The sequence below is a fragment of the Megalops cyprinoides genome, chromosome 10 (genome assembly GCF_013368585.1).
Source record: "Megalops cyprinoides isolate fMegCyp1 chromosome 10, fMegCyp1.pri, whole genome shotgun sequence".
Taxonomy (NCBI): Eukaryota; Metazoa; Chordata; class Actinopteri; order Elopiformes; family Megalopidae; genus Megalops; species Megalops cyprinoides.
The window spans coordinates 20,829,518-20,851,872 of NC_050592.1; the positions used below are offsets into that span (position 1 = coordinate 20,829,518).

The following is a 22,355-nucleotide window of genomic DNA, read 5'->3' on the forward strand; positions in this document are numbered from 1 at the left end:
TGAGGAGAGAGGAGATGAGGCTCCAGTTTACTGCCGCACGAAAACACCAGCCACTGTGAGTTTAGTTCTCCGCGTGAGCTGCATAGACATTGTGTATCTCCTTATACTTCTTACTTTTCTTTCATTCTTCTTTCTTTTTCCAAATGACGTTTAGACTTTAACATGCTCTGTGAATGAGAGTCTGAGTGGATCTGGTTCTGTAGGCCCGTCATCGCTTGACATCGCCATGGTTCCGCTGGGTGTTGAGGGACTTGCAGCTGGCATGCCATTCTGCTCCGTATCCTGAGAGGTGAGGAATGACTTTTCTCATAACCATCAAATAATGCTGAATTCATCATTAATTGGCAGAGCAACATTGCTGTAAAATAATGTGATTAGCGTGAATAAATCGATTCTGTTCTCTTTTCAATCTGCAAAAATATGTGGCCGGCAAAAAAGAGCATGAGTAATGTTACCGCTGAGACAAAATGAGTATTTCTGTATTTTATTCAAATGAGCGAAGGAAATATTATGCATTTGAAGTGGTTATATTGCTTGTGGTTGTGTTTAGCTGAGATTCCTCATGCAGTGATTAAGATTCATATCATGCATATTAGGCAAAGAGGGGGAAAGAATAAACCTGATATAAGAAGTGTAGATTTCCCAGCATTCAATTTATACATCAAGGGTGTCTGGCTATGTCGACTAGGAATATGGAAATAGCATAAGGACATCGATTGAAATTCAAGCAGTTAAAATGACTAACACTAAAGTTACATTAAACTGTTAGATGGTGGTAGTACTGTATCTCCTAGAAAAAAAAAAGCCAAAAAGAAAATACAAAAATAAAATGATAAAGATTCAGATTCAGTTTATCGTGTGCGACTCTGTCATTTAGTAGCTGTTATTCGCTTTTATTCAATTTTGATTGTAACGTTTGAGGAAGCAGAATGCGGTGTCAAACAAATGCATGGGGTGGTGGCTATACTGATGGAGTGGGAGGTATACCAGCAGTGTCCAGTTAAAACGTGTTTGCTGTTGTAAGACGCTTTCTCATTCAGCAATGAGTGCATGAAGGAACAGATGATTGACCTGCATGTCAAAATCACAAAAATTAGAGATAAAAACATACTTTGAGGAGGCTGGTATTCTGTGGTTCCTTTACTCCTGTGATGGAGGAAGATGCGTGCCATGGAGGATGACCCAACATGAAGGTGGGCTGTCAGAGCACGTATTGGAGCTTCAGTCAGACCCCCTCTGCATGGCACACTTTACAGCAAACCGACTGACAAGGCCAACTGACTTCCATTACTCTGCATGCTTATTAATGCAAAAACAAGAGTAAATCCAATAAGGGAATCCACTGTAAGAGCACTGGAGACACAACGAAAAGAGAAGGACTTCTTTAATGAATATGTATGTCAGCAAACACAAGAGGCTGTAACTTTCAGCCAATAGTGCTTCTTCTGGACAAGTTTTTTTTTTAAACCGCTGGCTGTCACAGGAGAATAAATTTACTGTGGGTGGGGGGTGGGAAATGCAGCCTGATCCCTCCTCCTCCAAATACTGATATACTCTCTCTGTCACACAGACGTACACACACACACGCACGCTCACACACACTCACACTCACAAATATGCACATATATATACACACACATAAACAGGATCAGCAACAGCAGGCAACTTCTGTGTGTCTGTGATCGATTTGAGAGAAACGGCAGGGTGAACAGGCTGGCAAAGACTTGAGCTGCTCATCAAAAAATATACCACTACAACATTTCAGGTTCAAAACTGAACTTGCAACATTTTTTGCATTTCGTATGTGATTTCTGTATATTTGTATTTGTATCTTTGACTTCCGTGCTGTTGCCAGTCTCGCCCCATTCTCATGTTCGTTTCTTTGTGTTCCTGTCTGAACTGGAGGGACTGACAGTCCAGGCAGTTCAGAACATAAACATTTTCATCTCAAATCATAGTGAAAAACAGACACAAAAACAACTAATAACAGAACTTGAGCTTGCAGAGAAAGAGAAACTCACACCTCCATGCGTAGACAGAGTGTGTGTCTACTTTTAAACAACAGCAACACCAGCCTTTACAACAACAGCAGAAATAAGCACTGAAGGATGTTAATTATATCCATAGCTGGGGGAAGATGGGGAGACGAACATGTTGGGCAAAGGCGGGGTGCGAGGAGGGGGTACTGCATTTTTCATACGAAGACGGGGGAAAGAAGCAATTCAAAGAGTCGGTTTTTCATTGTGTGAAAAATATAAACACAGATGAGTTCTGTCTGTGATTTGTTCATGCCTTTCACTCTGCTCAGCGGGGAAGTTCTAAAGAGCCGGCCCTTCTTTGCATTTTGGGTAAATAGGCAGCGTGGACCCTGCATGATGTGATTATACTTCACTCCTCATCCCTTTTCGCTCCTCACAGCACTCTCTCATCACACAATGAAACAGGAAACCTATCATTTTTTTATTTTTCGCAAACATTACAGGCTCTTTTTTTGCTTTGATTTATTGTTGGTTGTTGTACCATCGTGCAGCCATCATTTTGTGAGCGTGTGCGTGTGTGTGTGTGTGTGTGTGTGTGTGAGTGAGTGCCATAATGCATTGAGGTGGCTGAAGAGAGGCGTCGGGGAAAAAGATGTGTATTGTTCGTAGACAGAAGATGTCTGCCGTCTCTGCTTTGCGCATTACCTCTCCGGCTCGCCTACTAACCAGCAGATCAAAAATGATCGATTTCATGGGACAGCGTGATCTGGATGTATAAAAATATTTTTTGTTTAAATTATATTTCGTTGGAGAGTGAGGAGGTGAATTAGGCAGCTTTTATGAAGTTATTAAACATACAAAAGGCTGTCCTTTGCTGATTCAAAAATGGATTCAATGTTACACACAGAAAATTCAGAAGTCTTTACATCAGGTGTCTGTCTCCCTGAAATATGTATCGCGTATGGCAGTGAGGCGTTTTGCCGCAGTCCTCCCTGAATTCCCAGAATCCTCTGCACCTAATCCCCCTCTGCTGTAGAATTATGCCTTTAACCTTTTCGGGGAGAAAAAGACGCAATTCACTTCCACAGCTGAAGGAGACAAAAAACAGTGATCTTTTCAAAATGGCGACTCACAGAATCAAGTAGGCTTTGTTTCTTTTTTTTTTTTTAAACTCTCTGCAATTTTCAAGCAGGTTTTTCTTCTCTTTTTAGTTTGTATATAGCACAATGGCAAACTACTTTCAAAATAATAATGTCAAATGGATTAGAACAAAGATGATTTGTTTAAATATTAAAGATATCAGCTGCATCGAGCACACACATTTGTATTTTTACTCATTTGTGTGCCATTCCTTTGAACAAACATTATTTTCATTTTAGATGTCATTTGGTGCTTGGTGATACAAAATTTCTGTGTTATGAAATGCAATACATTCATTCTAAATCACAGATAAATTAATGTAAGACTTTATTAACTTGCCTCCCCACCTGCATTCATTCAATGAATTTTTTTCTTCATAAAAATTGCAAAGTTTAATTGCAAAGTTAACATGCAAATATTTAGAACAATATTATATGCTGCAAGGATTCTCTGTTTAATGAGAAGGTTTAATGCGTCTGCAGACATGGAGCTCAATACAGCTTCACACACAGTAGAAAGACAGTGCCTTTATTGTCTGTTATTGCTGTTGAGAAAACTTAAATTCTTTAATTGCTTTTACCATACTAGTGTGGTTTCATAAGTGGCTACATCTGAGCGCAAACATCCATCAGATGGATGAAAACATTTTCTTCATTGCATGACATAATATACCAGTATAATTATTTGCATTATCTTGTATAGAATATTAAAAAAATCTACAATTTCAGTCATTCATGACCTATTTTATTACATGGTATTAATATTATTTCTAAAATAATAATAGCTGAGCATAACATTTAAGTGCATTTTTCTTAGGCTCTTTTATAAAGGAATGAACACACCTCAGCTCAAAGTAAATTACGTGAAGGAAGGCATACACAGTATGTCAAAGAAGACAACTTGTTTTCTGGTTAGACATATCATAAAGGGGGTGAAATGAATTTTCTAACATATTCTTGAATAAAAGATTAGTTTCACAAATGCCTCAGATCATTCCACACTGAGGCTGGAATAATCTGAAGGATTGAGGAAATAATGCACAATTCAGATTAACTATGTATTTATGTCTTAGAAGTTAAAAGAGTAAACACTTTCACAATGCTGTAAAGATGGACTGAATTTTTCTTTTGGTTTTAAGTTAATTTGACAGTTATTGTCATCTTCGCACATGCTTGCAGTTTGATCTGTTATAAAACCACCTTTCTCTTATGACAGTATGTTATTCTGGAAAACATAACGGCAGTGAGTCATTTGACTAGTTGCTGGCTATGGTCACTCTACATAAGAATATATGAGTAAATAGGAAGAGTAGAATTATTGTTTCTTGTCATAAGACACCTACCATTCTGTAATGCTGTCATCAAATGTTGTAATATTGAAACAAGATTGATGAGGTTATACAAAGACCACGCTTTAGCTTAGAAAATAGCGATGATTCTCAAAGACCTAAGCACAAAGCCATTGTCATTACAGAGATTCAATCAGAGCATAACAAAGTGCAACGCATTTATTTATATTCATTTTTTATGACATATAGCAGTGTTGTTTATATTATTTATTCACATTTGTTGCTTCCTGAAACTGAAACAAATCTCATTTTGTATTATGAAAAAACATTGCTTTGACTCTGCCTTACTTTGCTTATCCCTTTGTGCTCAGTCCCTGAGATTTCATTCCATACCAGTAGCAAATCAAAACAGAATAAAAGACTGGCATTATTCACCTAAGCGAGATATGAGCAGAAATGAGCAGAGAGAATCTGTTAGTTATTGCTGTGAAATCTGATATGTTGACTCTCCTCCTGTATAAAAATGAGGTTTGGTTTCTTGCATTTGAACAAAAACACTTCATGGGTGAATAATTAGCTGTTTTCAAATTCTCACCAGTATGGCTGTTTTTGCCAGAGGCAACAGTGAGTCGATGTCTCCTTAAAGTGAATCCTGAGGTTCACTATGGATCCAGAATCCATATGTAATTTTGCTCTATGGTTAGCTTCAAGCATATGCACCACTGAGCTGTGTCTTTACTATTATACTTAAGTGTAGAGTGAGTGATGTTTCCAGTATGTCATTCTCATTAGAGTTCATTTATTATTTTTTTCACCTAACAGCAGGAAGCTATAGACCAAGGGTGTCAAATTCAGCCCGGAGGGCTGGTATGTAAGCTGTTCATTGTTTTAACCAATTACCCTGTCTTAATAGGTTCAATTAGCTAATTTGCTGTATTCGTTTACATTGAAAATTTTAAACTGAAAGTTACAACAAAAAAATACCTAAAGTTAGGGCACATGAGCAGTTTTCAGTTGTGATGTGTTCTTATAACACAAGATGTTAAACCTGTCTAAATAATTTGGATACTTAAGAAGTTGAAAGGAGCGGTTAGAACAGAAAAGAGCACACACACTGGCCCTTAAAGAATGATGTTTGACACTTTTGCCATAAAACATATTTAGTGTTACAAGGACAGAGCAATAGCTCAATAAAACAAAAACATGGAGGTATGGTTTATTATTAGGGTTTATTTGGGTCTTAATAAGTATTGTGATTAATTCATTAGACATCATATCATTAATTATAGTGTCCATTCTAAAGGTGAAAATTTTTGTGTGACCAGCATCTCTTTGTTTAGTGTCATAATGCAGATGCTCCTAGCCAGCACTATCAAGCCCTTCTATCACACCAATACAATTCTGAGGGGTTGAGTGCAACCAGCCACTATTTCAGCAAATAGCAGCATAGCCCAGCAGACAATAGGAACCAGGCATGTGACTACCAGCGTCGTCTGCATAGCCTCACACTTTGAGACAAAAGATCAGTTTTCTGTAGTTATGTTTTTTTATGGATTAGTCAGTGAAGGAAAGATGTAAGATAAATTACTTCACCATTTCCAGGCCATATTTAGTACTTCACAGTAGGAAAAGTAATTCCCATTGAATTAAAGTTAGATGGAAAATTAACTGCTTTTTATTAGTCAGAAAAATTGGAAACTTAATTTCTACAATAGCCATAGCCTTCATATCACATCCTCAGAATTACAAAATATTATCCTGCGCTTTTAAAATGAGCTTTTAAAATGATTGTAGTTAATAAATTCTAAATGCAATTTTAACCATCCAAACATATCTCCAAAATATCTCAGAAATATCTTTATTTACCCTCCATTTGATCATGTAATTGCAGCAGGTCACAAAAACGCAGCACTTTTGATGTAATAGTGACATCATAAGAACTATGTTTTTCCGTTCTGACCATAAAAAAATAGTGCAAATGCAGACGTGTTTGATGCCATAGTTTTCTGTTATCTATGCATGCTTCAGACAGGATTTAAATGCTGATGCACTGCATTGTCAAAGAACATATCACATGTACATGTTTGTTTCTAGGCAGGTAGAAAAATGTTTGTACTGTACAACTAAGATAGTTTGCCACATTCCATGCTTCGTGGTATGGATGTATTTGATCTCATGTATTTTCATTCACTGTGGAAGCTGGCATTAAGATATGTTCACAAAGCAAAATATCCTATACTTGATACCCTGTGGCCAGGGGTTTGGGAAGAGTTGCATGCAGTAAAAAAAAAAAAAATCTATAACATATATCAATTGATTTTGAAATGACATATGATTGAAACAGCCATTTATGAATAATTTGTTTCATGTATGTTCATGTTATTTTGAACCAGAATCTTACCTGTGTTAGCACTATATGTGTACTTCTTCTTCCTCCTCTTATTATTATAATTATTATTATTGTTATTGTTGTTGTTGTTGTCCTTGTTGTTTGTTTTTTTTTGTTCTCACTGTTAGTATGTGTTACAGTAAAACTAAAAAGGTAAGGTATGCATAGGTTACAGACAAGTTAAGGGATTTTTTTAGTGTTTAGAAACCAGAATCAAACTGTGGGAGCATGAAATACCTGTCCAAATGTCTTATTTCTACACAGATTCTGACTACAGTGCCTTATTTTTCAATACCGACCATATAGCCTTTTCATAACTGACCATGTTTAATATCATGAGTGTTAACCATATCTTGCTGACTTTGTGTCATGTGCAGGTTTTGTTTTTTCTGTATCTCAGAGGACTTAAATGAATGTTTTAGCAGCAGGTCCTCTACCTGAAGGAACACAACAAATCAGTTAGAATCAAAGGTTACCATTCTTTTTATTTATGTTTGTTTTCTAGATGATTTGTTAATATATGACAGAAATGATAATGATGCCATATTTATAGTAATAAAAGTAACAATAATAATAATCATGAACAACGCTTGCTGTTTTGTTGCTGTTTTATGATTTTGTAATGCCTGGGAAGTGGCATAAAAACGTAATTATTTTTATTTCATATATAGGCATGGGATTTGGCAGGGAATCATGGATTATTATATTGTTTGTTTATGTTCAGGAGATACTATTAAAAGGGTGGATAGACCATTTAGACAGGTATTGTGTTTGAGACTCGTTTTTCTTTAAGATGGTCATTTTCGCATTCTAAGGCCTCTTTCTATTCATGCCAAACAAACATAACCCAGTTTTAGGTTTGGTTGCTTCTTATGTTGATATTTGAACTCACCAATATTTTAGGTTTCACTGGACTATGAAGCTTGGTGTGTTATTGAAAGCTCTTTATATCATCACTGTGCAGTGCAGTGTACACCTGTTCAGAAAATACCCCGATTTTTATTTCTTTTCATTGTAACATGTTGTTGCTTTAGGGAATAGGCATTTTGTTATTTTTACATTGACAGCTCACTACATCAACATCAAGCATGGACCTCATGCTGAGCTTGAGGAGAAAGAAACAGAACACATTCCATTGTTACATTTTGCTTTATCGTGATTAGTGCAATTTTTCTGTACACTAAGCTGTTCACTGATGCTTTTTCAGAAATGCTCTCACATTAACATGCAACCGATTTCTTCCCCCAGTCGATAAAAAAGGCCAAAGGACTCCAAAATGTCATCAGCAAAACTGCCCAAGCAGAAGAGTGATGCTTACGGCCAAAAAAGCACTGTAGTGACCAAAGAATGGCACTGTACAAAGGTGAATGACACAGTGCTGATCCAATGCTATCTGACATGCTGCCACGAAATATTCTCATACTGTCACACGCTGAATGAAGTGAAAGGTGTGGTGTTGGCGAAGTTCTCACTATCACAGTGAGGGTGACTCTCAGAGGGCAATGATGTTGTAAACAGGGGCTGTGAAAAATAGAATGAGAGCTGTCTGTGTGTGTCCCAGTTGTGCTGTAACCCTGGTGCAGTGAAGGTTACAATGTTCTCAGGAAGAAAAGTAGATATAAAATACACATCCTTAAAACCGTAAACACACATTTATACGTCTGCAGTTAAAGAGCCAGATGCCATGACTGCCTCTTGGTACTCACTGGGAAGATAATGTATAACTCTTTAATATGTGTAAATATTACTTTATGAATGCTGAGAGGATATGCATTCATTTTTATCACAAAATCCAGGTGTAATCATAATGCCTTCATAGTGGAGGGAATGAGTTTATTTGATACTGTTTCTATTCCAGACTCAAAACACCTACTGTACCAAGTAATCTAGCAGCAGCTGATGTATTGATCATCATAGCAACAGCACATCATAAAAAAACAAGCAACTGTGATAACACACACACACACACACACACACAGGTGCACACAGAGGAGAATGCTTGGCTAGTGAAATATTCAAACTGATCAACATCCTCCTTAATTACAGTCATGTACACTTGCCAATCAGTAGTTCTGCAGTCAGACTGACATCCTGTCTGGCTTCTTCAACACAACGTAACGACAGCTATGCGGCGCTGCAGTATGCTGGTGCGTTGCTGTAATCGCAGAAAAAAAAACGTTTTGTGAATACTGTGATAGCTGTGCTGGCCTGAAGTGGATGCAAACATCCTTTCACACTCCCCACGGGATGAAAATAGAACACCCATTTTGCCACCCTTGGACCCAGGTGCACGCTGAGAGCCCATGTGCCATGCCCACTGTCACTTGTAGGCCAGGAGTGCAGCCACAGCCAGGATGTGGGTTCAGGACCTTTGGCAGTGCAGGGGTCAAAATACACAATCTCCTGAGTACACATGTGGGTTTAAGAGCTCCCCTTCCTTTCAGATACAGAGAAAGGAACTCCGCCCCCTCGGCATTCAGCATCCATTCAGCTGTGTCCCAGGGGATTCAGCACCTCCCTCTCATATCCCCACTCTTCTCAGGCCAGCCAATCGCATCCCTGCTCTGTGTGTTACCTCATTTCTCCTCCAGGGTGGGGCTTGGCTATGAGAGAGACCTATGACTTCCACACTACAATCAAACCCACAGGGAGACAGCGGGTCTTGCATGTTTAAATCTTCCTTCCACATGTATTTTTAGGGGATTGGCTTTCTGATCTATGTGCAGGGAGTGAAATGTGCTTCAGGGAATGAAGATGTTTTGTGTGCGCCTGTGTGTGTCTGTTGTTCTTTTTTTTTTCCTGCTCTGTGGTTGTAATTCCTAATCATGGGGTTTTGCCTAACTTATACATCAATGTTTCGGCCTTGAGTGGCGGTGGATCGGGAGGACCACATAATACCTGCAGGGTGGCGATACCTGACTACCACGTAGCAGCAAAAGGATCATGCACCTCTAATAGCGTTCGACTAATTAAATCTCATTCGACATGAGAATTCCCAAAACAATCTCAAGCCCCTCTAGGAAAGTACTGAAACAAGTTACTCAAATATTTGGAGCACAGCTGACAAAGGAGACAAGATGTCGTTGTCTCTCAATGCTAACCTGTGGGTTAGTATATCATGTCTTTTGAACGGAGGTGATCAGATACCTGCAATAAAAGATAACACCAATGACACAGGACTGATTCTCATAGGTATATATTACACTGTACATCAAAATCCAATAGCTGCCTATAGTATTATTAGTATATGCATTAGTGTGTACTGTGCTACCTGATCTTTAGGCCTAACCTGGTACTTGCAAACATTTTTCCTGGGGAAGAGGGTGAAATTCAGGATGAAAACTACACTTTCCGACTTACAAAATCCAGTCTGCCTTCTTCAGTTATTCAGCACAGTACAAATCACTATCAGGGAGGCATCTGGATTACCCCTGAGCTGAATCTAGTCACCAGCATTTTGTCTGAGCCCTAATGTGTCCTTGCAGGTGCTGTTTTTTTACCTTTTGACATTGAAGCAATGAGCAATGAAATTCAGCAAGTATTACGTTTCAATACATATGAATATATTTTGCAATGTTCAATTTTTCAAATCCACTGCTTTACTTTCCTCTAGGATTTTTGGACAGGAAGTATCCGGTATAGCTTTACTGACTGGTTTTTAGATCTATTTTGATTTGTGGATTATTTTGATGTAATGTAGTACTAAATTAAACCTCACTGTGTGCAGAGTGTTGGCTAGCTTAAGCGGACATCCCTGTGAAGTTAACGAATATACCCTCATCTTGTTTTTGTTTTGTAACACTACAAAATTTTGCTTTCAATGACCACTGCCTTGTAAAATATGAGGCCCCTATGACACACAGGTATATGATGCTAACAGGGAATAAATTAACCTTTTGTTTTACTATCCACTTTTCTTGAATGATGGCTACTGCTTCTTTATTAATTGGACATTATTTTTGGCATTCATTTAAGTGATTATAAATGTTTTAGTTTGTATAAAAGTCAGACTCGATGTTACCAAGTGTGTTGTCTTCTCATAAAGCAACCAGATTACAGTATCTGTGTTTCCATTAAGACAGCAGACTGACTACAGAGCTTAACTGGAAAGTTGAGTGTCATTTAGGATTAAATAAAAATGATTAGAATGTTGATTATAATGTTATGAATAATCGTTCTTTACGGATTAAACCTAAATAATCGACAGTTTCAACTGCTCTTGGAATGTTTTTTTTAAAACTTTCCTTCAAAATACTACTGATAATGACCACTACCGCTGGTTCTTTAGGCCACAGTTCACTTTGTAAACTAGATTCGATCTAACTACAAGTATGTTTGCTCTTACCTTTCAATAAGGAATTTAAGGAGGTTGTGTGTTTTTTTAGTTATACTAAATCATGTATATGGCAATAAAAGATACTGACAAAAATGTGGCACAAAAAAGTAACACTTTGCTTAACCTATGTTTGAAGAGGCTGATTTCCACCTGAGGTCATAGACAGGCCCTTAAACTGAAAGGATATTTGCCTTGTTGACACTGTTCACGTCTGTACCTGAGACAAGATTCCCTTTGACCTCTGTCACCTTTACCTATAAGAATAGGGAGCTGAATGTAAATGATGGAAAAAATGTAGTTTAAAATATAGTATCCGATTTATCCTGGCAAAAAATAATATTTAACGAACACATCTGCACTAATTCCTCTCTTGTTTATGTGTGCGTCTCTGTATGTGGGATTTGGGGGCAGGGGGCGGGAGTGTAAAGCGCTCTGACGTTGGCATATCACCAAGAGAAGGTATGCGCTCAGCCTTGTTTGCATGTCGGGTGCAGAGGAGAAGGAAATGCAGTGACCTTTTGTTGTATTAGCTGTTAAATATTTTTGGTGAGCAATGTTGTGCAAGACTGCTCAATGAGAGACTATGTGGGTGTTCAGTGCTTTCAATTGTTTCTCATTTTGAACATTCTGAACCCCAACAAGAGCCTGCCCTTGCTCATTAGAGGGGAGGGGCCATAGCTGTAGATACTCAAGAATACTTGCATGCCTTCAAGCATTTACCACATTGGTGACCGGGGGGATGGGGTCTGTACAAACATATAGATGGTGTTCAGATATCTAACCATGAGAAAGGTAACTACTGGGAAAAGTGACATCACTATCCCTGACATATGCTCTGTATTTAAACATGGCTCACAGGGAACTAGAAGGCTACCATTTTGAATGCAGCACACAAAGTGTAAAGTTAAAACCTATGGAATATCATACCTATCATAAGGTTATAAAATTAAAATGGTCTGTTCTATCTGACTACAGGGTTTTACATTTGTAACATGTGGTGGACAGTTTAGGATATACATATGATGGTATACATACATTACTATTTAGAAATTCCTAATAAAACACAATGTAACATATAATGTCTCAAGATGTTTTTATATGATGCTTATAATTAATAACAGGCTGCAACTGTTTAAGATTTTTTTTGTCTTATGATTCCTTTTTTTCAACATTCCCAGTCAAGAAGATCACTGATTATTTTGTGCTGTTGTGGAAAAGAGTATATGTAGATGTATAATATTAGTGTATATATACCACAGCTCCGAATTTTAATATAGCAATTTAACTTTAAACAACACTCTAAAGAACGGAATCATTACAATGCGCTTCATAATGTGTTAAATCAAAACAACAACAGTTATCCTACAACATGAAACGAGAGAGCACTGCTATAAGAAAAGAAAAAAAAATCCCATAAAATACAGACACCTTGAGATACTATATCAGCTGCGCTGATAAGCAAACCGACAGATATCCTTGCTCTTAAGATTTGCTCTTGAAACGAAAAAAATAGATCATTCATAAAAACTCACATTAACGTTAATACATCGATCACAAATGGGGAAAATGTTTTCTTGCTTTTTTGTCACAAAAAAAGAACCGAATGCATTATCACACACGCTCTTGTCAGCATGAGCCATGAATGAAATGTTCCGTACCCAGGCTCTTCGGAATGGCCATCATATCGCCTCACAGCCATCAGCATACCCACGTCTCATTCTGTGCTAAATTTAGAGGACTTAAGTAGGCACTACAGAGGACCATCCTCCCCCCCGTTTTCCACAGATGCAACAATGCCTAGAATGTACTCTCCTCTCCCCCCCCCCCCCCCCCCCCCCCCCAAAAAAAAAACATTTAACAATTTTGGTGTTTTTAATATATCTGACTAGTATGCCCAGTTTAGTAATAACGGGTGAGGACGGTATTAGTGATTTAGTCACTACAACTAACCTCAAAACAAAAACAAACACGCTGAGTGAATAGCTCAGCCACAGCAAGTCCACAAAAAACAGATCTCCTCAACACAAAAGCCTTGCTTGCAAAGCGACTTAAATGCGCAGTCCGTTTTATTGTTCATAGGCCTAAACATAATTAATTTGTCTTACACTTTTTAAGAAAACATATGCACTCAAGCTTTGATCAAACAGAAAATGCGTACACACCCATGGAATGAAAGCAACACAATACTAGACACCCCTCCTCCCCCTCCAAAAAAGTCTTAAGCACTCTTTGTTGATATATGATAACTAGGTAGTTACTTAATTTTGCATAATAATAGTAATATATTTTTTCTTAATAGGCACTGCAAAATAAAACACAGATAATACAGCTTTTCGTTGTTACTGTTTATATACGTTTGGCCTACGACACTGAAGTCACCGCAGTGGCAGCGCAAGGCTGCCGTCCACGCCTAACCTCGGAGCCCCGCAGTTCAGCACATCCTCACACCTAACCCCCGGCCTCGCGTCGCTCCCCCACATCTTTTTCAGCAAAACACTCACATTCCAACCTCATGAATAGGTACCTCGTCGTCATCACATCTAATATATTCCTGCGCGCACTCCGAATTCTAACGTGAACCTTTTTACTGTGATATAAAATACGATCCGGATTACAACTATCCGTATTTATCATGTTCGTGGTGGAAGGGATTAAACCATAAATTTCGGGTTAAATAAAGGTCTCTCCTCAAAAGCGGGGTAGCTATTTTTTCATGACAGCGGAGGAATACACTGACCACAGTGCTTGTATAAGAGCACTCAACCAATACGTCGCCATTTTGATACTCTCCGTGTCTTGTGGTAGCACCGTCGATAGACAACGGTGTTAAAGGGAGAGTACTTTTTTGGTTTTTCAAAGGGTGGGTTACACGTTTGTGAAGTATTACACGCAGCATTGGTTACATACCGCTGACAGAGAAGACGGATATATCCTTTTTGTCTCAGGTACGTTGGATCATCCAGGAAATCTCTCGTAAGGTTTTGCTGCCTGTGTTGTGGGACTGCAAAACTGCCTCGTTTGAATGTGAGGGGTGTTGGACGATATTATCTTCACCTAATTCAGCAATCTGAGTTTCTCACTGTCATGTTGAATTGTTGTGGTATGGGAGCTGTAAGATTTATCTTTAAAAATATGCAGAATATTAGCTAAAGTTGGATTCCTGACTGCTTGACTGGGCATGGTCGGGAGCTTTCTAAAAAGGTTCAGCCTGCTAGATGGCAGTTGACTATCCCTTTAATAGCTAGCTAACGATAAACTTTTCATAGCTGGATAGGCTGCTAGCGCGCCGGTTGCTTAAGGTAGGTGACTAGACTAGGTAACGTTGGAATTAAGATGAACTAGTTAGATTAACGTTACTAGAGTGTGATCGCAAAATAAGGTCGCTAGTTGAGTGATTGTGAAGCAGCCAACATTGCGAACTAAATAAGTGTCATTTAACCATTCATTACCCAACTACTTCTACTTTTTTCATTGCACACATTTAAAATTACTTTGTGCCGGCTGAGTTTCAGTTGATTACAATTCTAACTCATTTGATTCCGCATGTAGCTAAGATTGTAGTGTACTGCCTTTGCCCAAGTAGTAACGATCGCATGTGTTAAAGTTGTGTTGGTGGTGCAATGTAACATTTAGACAGTTTTTTCTTTTCTAGTAACGCGTGTAGGTTAGCAATTTTAAACGAAAACAAGTGGAAACCACTGCAAACTTCTGATCAGGATATAATGCAAGTGTATACTCTCCTCACATCTAAACAAAGGCCCAAGTCCCGACGAATTCCCCAGCCGTTGTGATTCAAAGGAAGTTGAGGAGGAGTCTTGGTGAAACCCGAGTACGTTTGCAGTATTAGCTAAGATCGCGCATTGGAAGGCGAAGCTACGAAATCGGAACCTAGTTATGGGGGCAGGGAGGTTAGTGTAAGCAGGCTTTGATCTTTTCTACTCGATATTCTAAATAATATAAGGGACTACCCTGGAAATACCCTTGCACTCACTACTTTTTCCCCTCCTCCGAACTGTCTGGACGCGCTCTTGACGCATAGAGGTAATTTGCCGTCGCTAGAAACGATTCAGCCGTTGGCCAGTTGGAAATTTTTAATGTGTTGGCAATGGGTGTTAAATTTCCCATGAGTCTAGGACTCCCGTCGTCAATCTTGCATGTAAACGTGAGAAAGTACCAACAGTTGGGCGCATTTGACTCAATTTTTCCATCGAGCATTTTAGTGTTTTTAATGCCGCCTGTGCTGCGGAATGGTGAAATGTACCATTAGCAGTTACGTGGTGATAACGACGTAACATAGTTGGAGCGATCACTAACGCGTGTTAACAGATTATGTTCAATTGTGTTGCGACTGTCCGACATCTAAACTGGTGTCCATTCGTGTTTCTTGTCTTTCGGTTTTTGCCGTCATCATATTTTCATTTATGCAGCTATCATGTCCTGAATTCACGTGCCTATCCTCGATCCAAACATTTGTCATTCCTTGGGAGTACAGTGAACTTTCCCCCACTGTCAAATATTACATTTTTTTTCAACAGTGACCCAAGGTGATTCTGGGAAGGTGTCATACTCCCGAAAGTGGCTCTCTGCGTTTACCAGACGGCCACATGAGCCCATAGAATCGACTAGATTTACCGACACTGTTGCGTGTAGTTTTTGCATATGCGTGTGTCTAAGTATGTACTCCTTGAACAGTAAGCTTAACAGATGAATTTTTATAGAGAGGGAATAGGGTGTAGGGAATTCGTGAGGGAGGCGACACTGGTGCCTTTGTGCCGATGGCCCGTAGCAGGGCGTCATTCGCTGGTCGATGTATCTGTGGAGAAAATTGTATTGGTGCAGTCAGGACCTCTTCTGTTTTACTGTAGCCTAGGTAAGGTTTTGTTGATGAAGGAGGTATGGCCAGAGGAGGCTGTTGGGTTTGGAGGTAGATTAGATCAGCGGAGATGGATTTACATCCTTGATGCGATTGCTCTCCCTCCAGTGTCCAAGCAGTGGTACTTTTGATTAGTGAAATAACCCGATTAGAACTAAGCCCCGACTTATTTGCATGCTAACATATCAGCCTCCGGCAGTTTTCCCTAATGTTTTACTCATCGATTGAAACGCCATTCTAATTTTGCATTTCACTTCCATATTCTGTGGCGCAAGGTAAGGTTGTATGGGGAAAAAAAATCTGGCGTTTGGATTATTTAGCAAACATATTGGTAGCAAGCGTAGTCACACTCGAGGGCCAGCAGACCTGAATTTTGATGCATGAAGAAAACCATTGCCAGCCCAGTAAAACTGATTTTGTTGTGACTGGAAAAAATGTATCCAAGTGGTAGATGATTTCCCTTGAAGACACACCCACAGTGACCTTTTTTGCAGGCATTGACTAATTGTGAAAGATGATCCACTGAATACCAAGTGTTCTATTTGGATGTTTTGTGTGTTGGATTCCTCACCACCCGACTTTCACCTTTTCTGTTGCAGCAGTGGCTCAAATTATCTTGTCTTCAAGAGCATGTCAAATTGCCATTTGGTTTGAATGCAAGGGTTATGATTTCAAGAATCTTCCTCCAGATGTAAACATAAGGAACCAATGTTAGAAAGTGCAAAAACACAGATTATAAAATAGGATGCTTCAACATGTCGTGCTCTTCAGAACATGACAATCATTTCTCGGGTGTTTTGAACTGAAAGTGCCACTGACAAAGGGCCATATAATTTGAAATTAGACCATTCATACACTAACTGGCATATTACAGGTGCCAAAAAAGGATTGTTTTCATTGTGTCATTAAATGTGGAATTAAAATAAGTAAACTGCGGTAAGAAATGTGCATCAGTAAAGTGTTCTACAAGGAACAGATAATGTTTAAAAATGAATGTTGAGACCTAATAGAAAATTTCTTCTGAAATCTGAGTCATTTTACTGTGGAAGTCTGCCACAGTGTAGGTAGAAGAATTTTGTCAGGGAATAATTGCGTTTTCTGCTGGTTGTAGGCACCCAAACAAGAAAACAGTTCAGTAGCACAAACAAATACAATGAGTCAAGAGTCAAGAGATTCTGTCAGCCTAGCCGTATGCAAGTATACAGTAGGGTTGAATTAATGTTTCCCTGGGACCCATGGTGGTACACTCAGTCAATGTATAAATACACAAGACGATAAACAGACAAAACAAGACTATAGACAAAATATAAAGACATTAAATGGAAAAGTGGAAGGCAGAAGAATGCAAGTAAATTGTAAACAGAACCAGGTGCCTTTAACTGGTTTTGAGTCTTTGATAAATTGCAGCTCTAACACCCTGTTTTCATACACTCACAGGTTAAGCACTCTTCCTAGTTTGGTTGTGAATGCTAAAGCTACAGTTGGCTGGCATGATGGAGATGGTGATGCCAACCGTTATCTCAAGTAGTGCAGACCTTTTTCCACACTATGCAAACACACAAACGGATCAACAGTGTGATGGACAATGATTTAAGTCTCAAGGGAGTGCAGTTTCTGAGCTTAAGCAGAAACGGAAGCAAGAATGTAACTTATCTTTAATTAACATTGTTCACTTGGCTAGTTAGTTTCCTTCATAAGCATCAAGACCACTTGAATTCAAATGGAGGGGAACATTTGATGTTATACACATCTACCCAGGGACATGGAAAACTGGTAATAGCTGTGTAACCAGTAACAGGTCATGACAAATACTGTAATGACTGCAAAAATAGAAATAGTATCTTTGTTATGCTGTTGCGCAACCTGAAATCCAGCGTTCTCGAGAATAATGCACTCAGGTAGCCCATTAGGGGGCATTGTCTTTGGACAGAAGGTGGAGTGAGGTAATGAATTTATAAATTGTGCAGCCAAAGAACACACAGCAACAAAACATTACTGTTGCTAGCTAGCATGTGGCTCCCTTGTTGTGTGGAATTATTTTGCAGAAAGTCATGTAGTCTGTGTAGCTACGCTTTGAAGGTGGGACCATTTTTTGTACAACCATCTTAAAGTAGAGCCCCCTGGCATCTAACCTAACCACAGTGAAATGCAAAACTGGACATTTTTGAGGGCCAGGCCTGTAAGATGGAGGATATTTGACATGCTTTTTTATATTGTCATTAAGCACAAAGGGAAGATGATGTGCCCTGTGTTAGTGACTTTTTTTTTAACGGAGTACTCCATTCCTCTGTAATCATGGGTCAAAGATCTCCGGCCCCAGAGATTTTAGATCGGGCAATAAATTATTAATAGTGTATACGGGCTCTGATATTACCGGACTGGAACGCAATTTTATTAAACATTCACTGACGTGGTGTGTTTTCAGATGAGTTTTAACCAGTGGTAGCCTGTTTAGGTGACGTACTGGCACGAGAGCAGTGTTCTTATCCAATCAGCAACTAGTTTCAACTTTCTGTGAGGCGGTGCCAAGAAGTATTTGCGGGGACTGTGTCAGTTGATTACTGCACAATAGGCTAGCATGCATTCAGAAAGAGGGAGCATGGAAGCAAAAACTTGTGAAGCACAGTAGAGCGGGGGGTGAAAAATAAATGGCGATAGGCTTGGTTAGATGAAAATGGTAATGACGGACACGTTCAGTGTATGTTGTCACAAATTAAACGAGCCTGGGAGCTGCTTTGCAGTGTGTGTTCGAAAAAAATACAGTATGGGACAAGCGGCAAAAGGTATTGTCACGGCATGATACAGATCCCTCACACAAAGCAGCTGTTTGGGCTCTTCGTTGTACGTCAGGGTGGTCGGGAGCTGTGGCCACTTTAGCTGCTGCCACTTCACCCATCCAAGACTGCGTGTGCCATCATAAAGTCCGCATTTATGGCGGAACATGACCTGTCTTTCAGGATAGCGCCAGTGCTAGCTGACCTGTGTAAAACATCACAGGACAGAACTGCACACTCTAAACTTAGCGTGTCAAATACACAGGCCAACTACCTATCCACTCGCGACATTGCCTGTCACAGGCAATGTTTAACGCACAAGCTGTCAAAACGGATGTTTTCACAGAATGTTGATGAGTTCGCAAACCACAACATGGACAGAATTTTCAATTTATTGGTCCGATTCTGTGATGATGACTTGGACAAAGTTGTAACACAGCATCTTGCTACTGGACCAACTTTTATTGAAGTTGCACTTTTCATTTTTAGTAGCATTTAAGAAAAAAGGAAGTACTTTTAATTTTAGCATGGTAATACAAATATATTTTATATATATATATATATATATATATTTATATATATATATATATATATATATATATATATATATATATATATATATATAATTTTTTTTATATATGTATATATTTTTTGTTTTGTATGTGCGTCCCATTTTGTCCAAAAAAAAACCATTTCAGGCTCAGAAAAAATTGTTGCTTTTAGCCCTGTGTAATTCTGTACATCTTAAGTGTTACTGATATCCCTAGTACGAAGTGCTCAGAATCTTAGTTTGACTGAGCTCTGCGTATCAGCGATAACGGTACCTATCGCTGTGCTGGCTGATTAACAATCTTTCTTCGGTTGGTGCGGGCCAACATTTTTGTTTCCGACACGATGATGAATGGATCTAATTTTTTCCATCAAGTCTTCCAGCTTTCAGTAAATGATGGAAATTATGGCTGCCGTGCAAGGTTGGGCTCGACTGCATCGATCGTAATTGCAGGGCTTTAGACGTGGCGAGCGCTGGCAGGGACGAATTCACAGTGCACTGCAGAGCTCGCGTGTTGCTGGTCTCTGCTCAGCTGAAGCCCCTCCCTTCATTACATTCCCCTGGCAGGGTGACTTGCATAGCGTTGATACAGCTGCTAGTGCTGAGGCAGCCCAGGTGAGGTGTCTTATCGAAATAAAGCCGTAAGAACAGAGGGTTTTATAGCCTTGAGCCACTAGTTTTTATGAAAATCATGAAAATTTGTTTTTCTTTTTTTTTGCCGCTGCCAGTCTTGTATTTTCTGTTCCTTTGTGCTGTCTTTTTTTAGTCTATTTTCATCCCCCAGCTACTGTTAAAATGCATCCAAGATGACGACGTTAAATTGTACAAACGCACTTTCTGTTAAAATGCAAAACTAACCAAGTGAAGGGAAGTTGGGGTGCTGGAGCCATGGCTGTCTTTGGCAGGATGAACTGAACCCAAGCTGTGGATTAAGCTGTTTTGTTCCTGGACAGGAACACATTCTGATTGCCCAGGCCAGCCAAAACAGCGGGCCTGTATTCTCCCTCGCAGAGTAGGGTATGTGTGGTTTTGGAGGGTGGGAGTGTGGAAATGGATGGTGTGTTTATGCAGTGGTTTGTGCAGTAAAGTCCTGGCTGTTACTGTTGGGGCCCTGACTGCTGACGGCGCACATTCCACCGTTGCCATGGTCACAGGGCGCCGTCTGAATGACCTCACTGAGTTCAGTGTCTGGGTATCCTAGCAGCTGGGAACACCGAATAGTTGCCATGAAGCTTACAGTCTGCGCGGTAATTCTAATTCAATTATAATTTATTTGCTGCAGAGGCCCTTATCTTAGGGTCAAGTGTAATGAGCTGCAGCTCTATTTCCCATCGTCCCTTGCAGCCAAATTGTGGTGCAAGGCACTGTTCATATGATTATTATGAATAACTTGCAGTGTATAGGTTAATTGCCTGTGTGCATACAACCTGTGTTCTGTCTTTCATGGCCCAAGACATGAAGAGACTTCCGTTGGTGTTAAATGCTGGCTAGACAATGGCCATGGCTAGTTCATTAGTGTTCTGATGCATTTTTAAGTTGTTGGGTGAAAGCGCGTGAAATCTCGTACATTCTTTTATTTGTTCAGGCAGCGGTAGGGCCGAGGTGGTGATGACTGTAGGATACCCCCTCCTTACGTTCGCTCCAGACTGTTGCAAACCCATGTGAACTGTCTGCTCCTCACCTGCTCCTCTCTGCTGTGCTCATCTGTGGAACACAGCCTACTGGAGGATTCTCTTAAAACATAACACACAACACACGTGGCATCTCCAGCTGGATGATTTGGTTCAGCAAAAGGCCAGAAGGTTTTGGGTCAAAAAGGCCTTTGCGCCTCTCTGAACGATGCATTGCAGAGGATCAGTGAAGGATTTTCAACGGAAACAGACTGTTCAAATCCACCGTTTCCACTCAACCGTTAAGTCAACAGTGGAACTCCAGTCAACACTGGAGCACCTGTGATGCTGACAGGAGCACAGTGCCCATTCAGTTAAGGGAAACCTGATTCTGATTCCAGGAGCTCTATCACTGTACTTTAAGACTTTCCAGTTAACCATGTAGTCTAATGAAATACATGAAGTTGGAAAGAGATGGCTGACTGGCAGAATTATTTTGCCACCAATTCAGTGCAATTGTTCATGAAGTGGGTGTATGGAGCATGACTGTTGATTGGTTTGTAATTGTGGTTATTATACATCCATTCATTTCTCGACTTATTTAGTAAAGTTCCGGACGTTGATCAACTTGAATAGCAAATGTGTAGGGCATTCCAGCTAACTACTTTATTCTGTAAGTAACTGTTTAGTATTTTGTTTTTGAATGCAGGATGCATCTCCCATTCAAGTTTGAGATGTCCACTCGAGTCCACCCCAGTCTCTGGTAGTTTTGTCACGACTCTTTTGAACGAGCACTCTGCATTTCAAATTGCAACTAATGACATGAATTTTGAGAAGTGGGCAGCTTTTGAATGGCCCAGCTTGGTGAGCTCATCTCCAGCTGTGGGCTCAGAACTGGAATGCGCCGTGGACCGCAGCGATGGCTCATGAACAAGTGTGGGTGGGGGAGGGGTGTGGAGCAGAGAGCTCGTTTAACCTTATTCCTCCTTTAACGCTTATGGTTGGACAGGATTAAGCTGTTGCTTAGAGTCGATTATACAAACTGGCATGTGCATTAATGGTGCAACCTAAAAAGCAGGGTCATCGATAATTCTGATCCTGTTTGATATTTCTGATCCTGTTCATTGCTAGACAGATTCTTTACCATCTGGGTGCCTGGTAGTGATCTAATTAGATGGCTGGGCTCTTATAAATGGCGTCTGGACCATGGTGACATGGAGGGATATTGGATCTGAGACTACATCATTTTATGAACTAGATGTGTATTTCAGTGCTGTTTATTTACCCACTCTACCCCTACCCACAGAAGATCAGTAGGAAGGACAGTTGGCTCTACATCTCCCCAACACCCTGGAAAGACCATTACTGCAGGATTCACACTCCATCTAAGCTGCAAGAACAAGGGTTTGGGTAGAG

General features: G+C 39.7%; 1 protein-coding gene across 2 annotated transcripts in view; it reads left to right on the forward strand.

The window, feature by feature from the left end:
* The window catches only part of LOC118784032 (catenin beta-1), a 44,391-nt gene that overhangs the window by 13,536 nt on the left and 8,500 nt on the right, over positions 1-22,355 (forward strand). Inside the window, exon 1 of one of the 2 annotated variants that reach the window (XM_036538004.1) lies at positions 13,899-14,077. The exons of the other annotated variant lie outside the window; for it this stretch is intronic. The gene's annotated coding sequence lies outside the window, so the exon portion shown is untranslated. Of the gene's footprint in view, positions 1-13,898; positions 14,078-22,355 lie in introns of those variants that run through there. 2 annotated transcript variants of the gene reach the window in all.